General features: G+C 39.1%; 1 protein-coding gene across 1 annotated transcript in view; it reads left to right on the forward strand.

The window, feature by feature from the left end:
• The first annotated feature begins 447 nt into the window (after positions 1 to 447).
• Positions 448 to 12,320, forward strand: part of LOC106085214 (glutamate--cysteine ligase) — a 61,012-nt gene continuing 49,139 nt past the window's right edge. The window contains exon 1 of the mRNA XM_013249339.2: positions 448 to 1,431. The gene's annotated coding sequence lies outside the window, so the exon portion shown is untranslated. The remainder of the gene's footprint in view (positions 1,432 to 12,320) is intronic.

Genomic DNA, 12,320 nt, shown 5'->3' on the forward strand with positions numbered 1-12,320 from the left:
AACGAACGGTTGGGATGTTTCTCAAAACGACATAAGCAAAACAGGACTCACTAATAGAAGGTTGGGTCACTTGCGAAAACATAAAGTGGATAGGTCCCATGAGCATCATTAAGTAGATCAATTATGCCGTTTGAAAATGTCATCAAATAGGAGAAAACGTAAACAAAGAATGAATCTAAAAAGAGAACAAGTTGACGTCCTCAATGCCAAGTACTGCCAAAATACTAAAAAAATTGTATGTCGTCTGTTTTCTTGGCTTAGCCCTATTCAGTGAATCCCGTAAGCAAATCGAGCCAATGTAGACATAATGTTATCGAAAATTTCCCCAGAGGTGCATACTGCCCTCTATAAAAAAAATTAATTTTTTCGATTTTCGATTCCACCGATAGTTTGGAGCGTCCGCACAAAAAAAATATTGTCGTGCAAATTGCTCTTCCTTCATTCCACTTTCGTGTCTCTATCCATCCATCTTCTAGAACGCGAGAGCGGCGGAACCGGCCTTTCGCCTATTCGTACTTACTTGGAACACCACACACGTTGGCATTGGTAAAGCCCGCAGCAAAACCACCCGGGAACAGGACGAACGAAGCGTCCGTGCCTCCTCTACTTAAAAGCAAGCAAAAGCCAGCGTCCAGCGTGATTTTTCGTGAGCGTATGGAAAAACACTACGTCGTGCATGTGAATTTTTCCAATAGTTGTTTCTTATAAGAAAACTGTAATTTATACACAAAGTGAGTTGGAATCACGTAATTAGTCTTCTAAGTGCTGCTATTGGTCATCATCTTCAATTAGGTGTTGTGCGTAATAGAACAAATACACAGTGAAAGTACATAGAGAATAAAATCCGATCCGTGAATAAAACAAATATACATATACACGACCAGTTCTATTCCCTTGCCTCCCATAGAGTTTTAGGGTCGGTCGAATACCACTTAATTTGCGGCCGAGGTGGTGAGGTCATCCAACGCGAGTTCTTGATTTTCTAAGAATTAATACCACCGATGTGTTCGATATCACTTATAACTCGCTGATATCTGCAATATCTTGGAAGAGTGACTTTACTGACGGCCGAAATAAAACTACAAGTCATTCTACGAAAAAAAATCCATATTCATGTTGGCATCGAAGTCAATGTGAAAAAGTATTAAAAACAGTATCCCATCAGTCATTGAACAAACAGCACGCCAACGGCTAGGCCAGCCCATAATTGTTTTATTTCGGTACCTCAATAATTGATAAGCAAATTTGGTGTGACATTTTGCTTTGGTGTTAGTTGTATCCAGTGAATATTGTGAAATTCAACATTCGGCAACGTTCCATTCAGGACAAGTCCTACGACTGTCATCTAAACCCAGAGTTTGTGTTTCAATAACCAAGTGAATTCATTTGTCAACGATTTGCATCAGAAGTTTGTTTAACAACATTGAATTGGTAAGTTGAAATCTATTTAAATACTGTTGTTAGAAGGTTTGTGTTTTTTTTTTGCCCCAACCACATGCTATGTGAAAGCGAATAGATTCTATTCGAATTATTCGAACAAAGTGACCACGTTCGTTATAAGGCCTGTTCAATATTTTAAGGATTGAGAGGTTAAGAAATATTGAATATTCGATTTTTTTTTTTCATTTTATTTATTCATTCTGAACAAAAAGCCACAAAACTGGCCAATGTATTTAGATAATTACAATGGGCTACTCGTTATGGTGTTTTACAGTTAATAACAATAATTAATTTTTAGGGGTTTCCGAATATGTAAAAAACATTGGTTACTATACAAATTGCAAATTTTGTCCATGAACATTCCACTAAGGAACAAGGGCAAACTTCTCACACATCAATGAGTGCATTCCGATTTAAGTTTTAAGCTCAATGATGAGGGACCTCCTTTTTATAGCCGAGTCCGAACGGCGTGCCGCAGTGCAACAGCTCTTTGGAGAGAGAAGTTTTTACAAGGCATAGTACCTCACAAATGTTGCCATCATTAGGAGGCGAAAAACACAGCTGAAAAATGTTTATGATGGTCTTGCCAGGATTCAAACCCGGGCGTTAGCGTCATACGTGGACATGCTAACCTCTGCGCTACGAAGGTTTCCGATTATTATATAAATATTATGTCCAAAAATTTGGGGGTGCTGCATCAAAAAGCCCCTCTAAGCAGACTGTCGATATAAGAAGGACTCAAATCTAATGATTTTGACAGTTCAATACTAATCTGTTATCCAAATTACAGGCAAATTTTCTTGTCTTATTTCTTGCCTATCGGGATAGTATGAATCTCAAAAAATGAAAACGTTGATATCCATCGTCATGGATTGATTCCATACGTAATTAGTGGCCTCTAGGGATTCAATTAGTCTAATAAAGAGATTCGTATGTATGAAGCCTATTAGGCTGGATTTAGTAGCATTCTATTCTTAACTTTCGGCAAAATTATAATCATTTTTATGCTCCTTGATGAAAATGGTAATTTAATTATGTATACTAGGGCGGGTTGATTTGTATGGATGAAAACATAAAAAAAATAAATAAAAATCATATAGCAAAAACGTAAACTACATACAATTCTAACAAGTTTTACGAAGAAAACGTTTATCTAAAATAAAAACCGCGACCTCTCGACTTCAAATTTTTTTTTCGATATTCTTGTTAAAAAATTACAGGTCGCATTTTTTGTTCGATTGTCGTAAAATTTCGCACGATTCACTTTTTGGTACAAGGACGAACACTATTAATTTTAAACAAAACCAGTTCAGATTTAGATATAGCTCCCATTTATATCTTTCATTCGATATAGCCTTTTTAATGCTGTAGTAGTCACAATTTTGGTCCGATCTTTTTTTTTGCACAAGATTAATGTTCCAACATGTGTACATAGTTTTATCAATATCGGTTCATTTAGATATAGCTCTTATATATCTAAATGAACCGATATGAAATTTTTACGCTCTAGTAGCAAAAATTTGGTCCGATCTTTCAAAATTTTGCACAAGACGTTCTATTAAATGTTCCAAAATGTGTGCATTATTTTATAAAAATCGGTTTAGTTTTAGATATAGCTCCCATATACAGAAATTTTTAGGCTCAGTAGCGATAATTTTGTTCCGATCTTCACAAAATTTTGCACAAGACATTCTATTTAATGTTCCAACATGTGTTCATAATTTTATCAAAATCGGTTCGATTTTAGATATAGCTCCCATATATATCTTTCATTCGATATGACATTTTTAGGTTCTGTAGCCATAATTTTGGTCCGATCTTCACAAAATTTTGCACAAGACTTTCAATTTAATGTTGAAAATTTTGGAACATTACATAAAACATAGAACCATGACAGTCAGTTGTACGTACCGAATTGACCCAATAGAGTCCTTCATCGGCAAGGCCTGCCGCCTCAGTGTACAACACACTGCTACAACAACAACAACCATAAACATGTTTTCCAATCAGTCATTGAACTGTTATGACGGACACGATGACTTAGATTTCTGTTCAAGACACCGACAGCAAAACTGTAGTCATGACTATGCTAAGTTTAGTCCACAAAGTCTTGAAACTTTGAGTTCCGATTTGTGTGGAGTTCATCGCTGTCACGAGTAGTTTATCTGCGAACTACTAGGTGCGTTCACAGGTTGTGGATAGTGGAATTCTCGGAGTAGCTAAATTGCAGTCGCGGACAATCAACCGTATCGGGCGGAGAGTCTCAGTGAGAGGCCAGGCGGCACCGGCTCTTGCATACATAATGAGTGTCTATGATGCTCGATATAACAAGGCGAGTTATTGGAGCCTTTAAATAACCAATGGCCACCCTGTTTCGTGGCGATAGGTCCTTTGGGCCGGAACTAGTTTGCGGACATACAGAAGCTTAACGAGGATCGCCAGCTCCACATGAAAATGTGGCTACAACAACAATTATATAAACCTAACCCAATCCTTTGGCAGCCGGTTGCACGTAACGTACGAACCCAATGAAGTCCATCATCCGCAAGGGCTGTAGCCTCACAACACACTGCTTCAACAACAACTACTATAACATCCAGTACGATGAGGTCGCGAACAGTCTTGGAGTTGTAAGAAGCAGATTAACGCCTTCTATAAGCTTGACACGATCTGCGTCCTTTTATAGCTGCACGATAGTGTAGTAACGGGAACGAAAGGACAGAGGACTGCCTTCAGTAACTTGGTGAACGCGAACATTTTCGAGGCCACGCAGACCGAGTTAAAGACGTGGTCAACAAAGTTGCATGTAGCACTGTGGAACTATGAAATGGTTGGTATGACGGCGAAAACACTATAGGGGATCCAGATTGTGGCATGGCTTTCGGTATCATTACGGGTCATTTAGGACTATGGGCGCAAATATGCAGAATAGGTGCAGTGCAAGTGACAGTGTGTGTTGGGCATGTGGGCAAGATTATGACACGTTGGAATATTTTCAGCCCCAATGCCCTTCTTTCGCTGCTAATAGACTCTGTTCTTGGGTGCGGATACGATACCAGACTTGAACCAGTTTAAGACATAGAATGAAAAAACGATTTTGGATTCTGTGAACAGCACTGAATTACTACATGCCTGATAAACACAATACAGCGCTACAACAACAATTTGCATACCTCTCTTTGGTGGTAATGTTTGCATTTAGAGCTCACACAAAGCAAACTTAATACTGTCTTGGATGTAAGTCTATAGTGGCATGGGAGGATGCGAATTCGCATCCAATTTGCAGATCTGCGAAAATCAAGAACGGTTTTTGATTTCAAAAAATATGTTTTCCAGTGATTAAATGATCTGAAAAGATAATAGTAACCGGATCCGCACACAATACAGTGAACCGGTAACCTTCTCGTTATTTGCAGATATGCAAAAGTCAAGAACGGTTTTTGATTTCAAAAAATAGGTTCTCCAGTGGTTAAATGATCTGAAAAGATGTTAGTTACCGGATCCACACACAATACAGTGATCCGGTAACCTTCTCGTTATACCCAGTAAGGGCACCAAATGGTGTCATCTTCAATGCGCAAAGAGGCTATCCCTTGAATGCGGCTGAGTATTAAAAAGTAGTTAAATTTTTAGAGTGCCGTCCACTAGGCCACCACCACACAGTCTGCAACTTTAAGCTCCGATCTGTGTGGTGTTCATTATTATCACGAGAAGTTTTGCTGCGAGCTACCCGACGCGTCCACAGGTTGCGGATAGTGGAATGCTCTATACGGAGTACCTGCAATAGCAGTCGCGAACAATCAGCGGTATCGAGCGGAGAGTCTCAGTGAGAGGCCAGGTGGCACCGGCTGTTGCATAAATACTGAGTGCCTATGCTGCTCGATATGGCAATGCGAATTATTGCCGCCTTTGAATAACCAATGGCCACCCTGTTCCTGCGACGATCGGTTATTTGGACCGGAACGAGCTTGCTCACCTTAGGAGCTAGACGAGGATCGCCACCTCCACATAAAGACAACAACAGTTATTTTGCATTTTAAATCTGACAACTGCCGTATACAGCCATACATGACAGGTGTATAGGGTAATAGTTGTCTTCTCGCCCCTACCAAAATGCTGGTTTTAATGTTGAATTTCTAGTCCAGCAAATTATTGGTACATATAATATAACCATATAACCAAAGCCTGTCGCAATGCTTCCTTTAAGTAAATAGTTTATTAATCAACTTTCTTTCGGTAGTATTGATGCATGGAATTTCCAGCTCTTTCGAGATTGACGATGGTTTTACACTATTGTATGCACCCTCAATGTCAAGAAATGCCACCATTGTAACCTTACCTGAATTATATTGCAAGTGTTGCTGAACTTTGCAAGCTTACCCTCTATTTATATAAGTAACCAAAAACTGGGAAGCCTTGAGAACAATACCTTCATTCTGTCGGCCTTTAGATAGTTATAATCCTCATAAAATGAATTTTGTCACTTTTTACTATAAGATGAATTTTAAATAGTTTTAACAAGTTCCTCAAAGCCCAATTGTTTTCATCATACCAAATTGGTAGGGGAAAAATGTACAAAAAGAAATTGACCTTCAACCAGTAAATGCGTGTTAAAACTTATTTGTTGTGGCCTTTTCATTTATTACGTTATAGTCTAAACCAAAAATGTCACATTTCAATATGATTAACGTAAGGCTTAATTACCAAATAGTCTTATGACTAATAAAATTAAATATTTTAACCAGTACAACATTCGTTTGTGACAAAAGTGTATTTAAATTGAAACTTGTTCGAGTAAATTTCCACTAAACACACTTATTAACCGCAGCTACTGCACACATCTGAAGAATGGGCTTATGGTTATGTACTATGTACAACTACTCAACTTTGGGTTATCTCCACGCCTTAGGCTTGAAACCGACAATCATGGCAAGACTAAAACACATGTATCAAATCTCACAATAGGGTTTGCTATCTTGCCTCTCCTTCCTTCAGTGCTTTATTCAACAACTGAATGAACCGGCATTATTACTTTGTAACAAAAAAAGAACAAGTATGGGAATAATTTAGTATTAGCTGGCTGGCATTATAATAAACTCTTTCGGGGTAAGGTGGAGGTTGCTGCTAACGTCGATTCTTATAAAAGTAACTCAAAAACTATATAAGTGTTTTAGTTGACAACTAAGAAGAAAACGCAAAAGCCGTAATGTAATAAACAAGAATGGTAATAATTTTGTGTGTTTATAACACACTTCCACTTTTGAAGGTGTCATATTGTCTATCTATCATACCAGAAAACATGCAAATTTCAATGTGAGTGATATCTGAAATAAAGCAACAACCTAACTAATCTAATCAGCATTATATTGTGAATGACATGCTAGACATTAGCGCTTGAGTATATTTTTTAAGTATGATTTGTTGGTTGTGCTGATTCCATTTAATAGAAATATCAAAAAATCAACATGCGACCGACTCCAAATTTGATTAAAAAACCCTATTGATTTTTTTTGAAATAAATTTAGTTAAAAGCAATGTGGCTTTTTAAAGGCGGGTAGGAAGCTTAGCCCAACCCCAGAGGACTTTAATCGTCTTTTCAACATAAGCCATATAGCTGCATTTATGGATATTTCTACACCTATTTGTCATAAATTTGTTAAATGAAATATTGTTCTGATTCTAGCAAATCTTGTATTTCTGACAAATCTCTAATCTCGGAAAGAATAATAAATCCATTTTTATGGATCGAACCCTATGATAGTATCAATACAACGGATTGGATGACTATGAGCACCACACGGTTTGAAACTTTGAGCTCCGATTTGTGTGGTGTTCATTGCCATCACGAGAATTGGTCTCAGTGAGAGATCGTGTGGCACCGACTCTTGCTTAAATACTATGCGCCTATAATACTCGATATGACAGGATGAGTTATTGGTGCCTCGAACTAACCAATGGCCGTAATGTTTCCATGGCGATCGGAAGTAGATTGCGCTCCTATGAGAGCTTTATGAAGAAAGCTGCCTCGACATACCAATGTGGCTACAACAACAACAAGAACATCAATAGAACAGCACCATTCTGGATATCCTACCGTCGCTAGTCAACACCATCACTCTCCTCTGAAGGCGGCCGAGGAGCCTCAAGTAGGAGGCTATATACCATCACGGTCTGATATAGGCTAGGATATAAGTGGCAGTCTTCCATCAGACTCACTCAAACAGTTTTGCCCATTGCGATGTCACAGGAACAGGAGAAGGAAGATGCCTTCTAGTTCCTACTATTGAATCCATCAGATCACTTCAAAAAGTCCAACATCGTGCGTATATTTACATGCACTAATTCAAATAAATTCTCAAGGAAATGGGTATCTAAAGAATAATCTTCTGCCTACCAGTGCGGGACACACACACACAGCAGATGTTCTATTATTTAGAATTTGCACAAGAACAAGGGTCCATGGGCTTGGAAATGTTGTTGTAGCCACATTTTCATGTGGAGGTGGCGATTCTCGTCAAGCTCCTGTACGTGAGCAAACTTATTCCGGTCCAAAGGACCGATCACAGCGGGAAAAGGTTGGTCATTGGTTATTTAAAGATGTCAATAACATGCCTTGTCAAATCGAGTATCACAGGCACTCAGTATTTGTGAGAGTTCGTGCCGCCCGGCTTCTCACTGAGACTCTCCGCTTGCTATCCCTGATTGTCCGCGACTGCCGTTGCAGCTACACGCCCGGTAGCTCGTAGCTAAGCTTCTCGAGGCAACAAAGAACACCACACATGTCGAGCCTCAATGTTCACAGTTATCCTGTGCCGGAAATGTTGTTGTTGTTTTTGTTGTAGCAGTGTGTTGTACACTGAGGCGGCAGCCTTTGTTGATGAAAGACTCCATCGGACAAAATCGTTACGTACAACCGGCTGCCATGGGATTGGGCTTGGAAATAGTGTATGCATGTGTTGATGTGCTTGTGATCTGGTAGACGACACTCCAAAAATCCACCTGCTGTTGAGTACTCAGCTAGATGGATGAACTGATTTTAATTTTATGCTTATTGCCTCTGGACATTGTGGAGAGACAACGACCACAGCTTTTGCTTTTCATACAAAATTTTATATCTGTTGCCTCTGGACATTGTGGTTAGACAAAATGCCGCGACCACAGCTTTTGCTTTTCATAAAAAATTTTGACAAAATTTGGATTTCTTCCATTTTCTTCATATGCTCGTAATTTGTTTCATGAATAGAGATGGGCGATGGGTAAATACACGGATATTTACCCAATTTACCGGGTAAATACTCGGGTATATATCCGCTAATTCGCAAAAGCTGGGTATTTATAATTTTGCTGGTATCTTGGGAATTAAAACATTTTCCAAACAAATTTTGATGTTTTCGTATTCTTGGTATATAAACTCGACCTTCTGATTTCATAAAATCAGATTTTAGTTATATATAGCCGCTATTTGGACCGATCTGCAGACTTAAGGTCTTAAGGCAATAAATTGGTAATTTTTTCCTTCGATTTCGATAAAATTTGGCACAGTGAGTTTTGGTAGACCTCCTACATATTCCTGCCAATGTGGTCTAGATCGGACCATATTTGAGGTCGTCTCGAAAGAGTAACAAACAAAAATTGTAAAATATTATGATCTTCGCCCTAAAAAGGAAAAAAACTTGAAAAATGAAAAAAATCGCCAGAGCCCGGCCGGGATTCGATCCTGTGCACTTGGAGCAACAGCGAGAGCCGTTGCCGTTTTCTAGCGTTCGAAACCACCAATACAACTTCCAACAGATGCACAAAATCATGTGTAGTACGGAAGAAGTGTAATTTGCCACAGAAAGAATGTCTGTCATTACACAAAAATACATGCATTGGGAAAAAGTACAGCTAATAGGCAGGGTTGTCGAGCGTGGTTAATGTGGTAATTGTATTATAGATGTGTTTTCGCCATTAATACGATTCAAATACAACATACCAACACACGACCCTTGAAGCCATTACACCTAATATGGTTGAAAAGTCTTCTAACCAAAGACGAAACGCGTCCCATAGTGGTTGGTGTGTGTTGCTATCTTTGACTTTCCTTTTCCATTTGCATCTCCGATCATTGAGTTCGTCTCAAAAGAGAAACAAAAAAAAATTGTAAAATTTAATGATCTTCGCCCTAACAGGCAAAAAACTTGAAAAATAAAAGTTTGTCTTATGTTGGATATTCTTAAAAATTATTTTTGTTTTCCAAATGGACTTGATCAGTTTTTCCATGTTACCGGTCATATTTTATGGCGCCACTAAATGTGCTAAAAAAAGTGCATATAAATACATTAATATATCTATAGAAAAGCCCTCTCATGCCATCCATTCATGGGCGTTAGATAATGACGAAAACAGTTTTTTTATATTTTTCTCCTTTTTATGATTTTGATAATGCACAACAACATGTTGGGAATACCAAAGGCTGCCTATCTAAAAAAAATGCAAAACGCATTAGAATAACAACGTAATTTCTTGTTGAAATATTTACCATAGAAATGATTTATTTCCTTCCCTTTGCATTATTACTCGAAATGCGATTACAAATGTTTATAATTATTTCAACATGCCTGCGCATACAAGTTCGCTATTAAATAGTTTGTTTTTATTTTGTAAGAGTGCTTTCTCACCTGTTTATTTCCGTAAATTTAAAAAAAAAATAATGCTATCTATACACGTTCCTAGCTATGAATTAATTTCATAACTTGATTTTCTAGTCTACTATTTTTTAAAAAAAAAACTTTATGGGTATTTAATTAATTATATAAAAATTGTGTTTATCATTTCTTATCTTTATTTCCACTTTTGCGAAATTTGTCTAGTAATCATGAGAGGCCAAGATTGCAATATTTAATATTTCGCCACATGCTGACTCACCTTGAGTGTTGAATGTGCAACAAATATTTCAAAAATATAATCTTGGGTTTGTTTTCTTTTAAAGTGTGCTAACTTTATATAAATATGTACATACGTAGATCCGATTCTGGTGCACCAATAATAGCTTCCATGAAAGGGGCTGGGCTAGTGTTCTGGTTCTATCTACTACTGCTTGCATTTCTAGTGAAATGTATTTCACAATTCAATGTAAACAACTAAATTTTACTCTAAAAGTAAAGAGAAATTTCGAAAAAGTATATTGACTGGTTCTCAGCTTTATTTCATTGCTAATTTGGAGACGTTGCTGTTGATCCAACCGTGCTGTTGATATTGGTGGCTGTAAGTTAATGACAAAAAGAATTCCAGAGAAGGTGGGGTAGATATATATGTACGTGCGAAATGAAAATCATTGTGCAAAAAATCGAATAAGAAATGCATCTTCTAGGGGATCAATCGAGAGATGGCTGATATGGAAGCTATATCAGATTTGGACTGAAATAGAGCGTACACTAATTGGCATGATCAAAAAAGAAGTGCAAAAAGAAGAATCTATATTACGCGGAATGGTGTATCACGAAGACCAATCCCCCACCTCCATTCCTTGAGCGATCCTTACGTAGCACATTGTATCCGTGAAAACTGTGCAAGAGCTGGATCGCTGCGACTAATATGTCTTTCCAAGTCATGAAATCCACAATCTCATCGATCTTGCCACGGAGTCCGTTGCAGTTTAGCTGCAAAAGTGATACATTTCCCGGCAGTGGCCTGGCAATTTTTAGTCTGGGTTGCTGCCGTTGCGTACGGGAGAGGTCGGGGGGTCACATAGTCCGACGACGAGGACGCAGAAGGCGACGTCGACGACGCTTGTGACCCACTGCTGGCTATGTTCGCGCAGCACTTTGCAGCATATCCAGTATGACTATACTCCCGTAGTGAAGTGAGGCCAGAGGAAGATCGGAAATGTACCCACTCCATACACCTAACCGAAATCGACCGATGATGGAGGCGGTTTTGGCAAACCGAACAGAACCAGGGTCCGGGGTTCAATCCCGGCACGGAGCAAAAGCGTACGGAGAAGGCACTCCGGGGTCACTCTCGAACCCCGGTAGACGGAATGACAGGACCTCAGCCACTTTTGGCGAAGTAACTGATCCGAAGAGATGCGCCCGGTTGTTCAATCGTCAATTTATTGTGCATCCCGAGAGTGAAAGGGCAAGGAAGGGAGTTATTCGCCGTATTCGTGGTCTCAAATTACAAATTACCGTGTCATCCGCGGCGCCAAATCATCCAAGGCGCTGGGCCCCGACGGAATCTCTACATTGATGTTGAAGAATCTGGGTTTACCTGGAGTTGAGTACCTTACTACTGTCCTCAACCTGTCTTTAAACACTCTTATAGTTCCTGATGTCTGGAAAATGGGCAGAGTGATCCCGCTACTGAAGCCTGAAAAGGACCCGAGTTTGGGGGAGTAGTACAGACCGATCTCCCTTCTCTCACCAATAGACAAGACGCTTGAGGCATTATTCCTACCGAGTTTCGTAGGAGAATTTCTATTCGCCAAGCATCAACATGGGTTTGCATAGAACACCAACAGCTTTGCATGCCCACATTTGCCGTGGCTTCAATCAGCCCAGGCCATGTGGTAGGATGGTCCTTGTGGTACTAGACTTATCGAAGCCATGACAAATTATTTGAGGACATCGCCAACACCTCTCTCCAGCCAGGCCTGAAACACTGGGTCTCGAATTATCTGTGTGGTCACCAAATTTGGTTCGGCGTGTCTTATCAAATCAAGGATCTCTAAGGATTTATTCTTGCAGTCTTTCATTCTTTTCATTTTTAATTTAGCACATGTATCACAAAATGTCATCTTGACAGTCATGTTAGAGATTCCATCCACTAAATTGGACCACTTCTTGATATCGCATAAGCTTCTGTGTCCAAGACGACGATGCCAGAATTGAATACATTCC

Source organism: Stomoxys calcitrans, chromosome 4, assembly GCF_963082655.1.
Source record: "Stomoxys calcitrans chromosome 4, idStoCalc2.1, whole genome shotgun sequence".
In the NCBI taxonomy this organism is placed as follows: Eukaryota; Metazoa; Arthropoda; class Insecta; order Diptera; family Muscidae; genus Stomoxys; species Stomoxys calcitrans.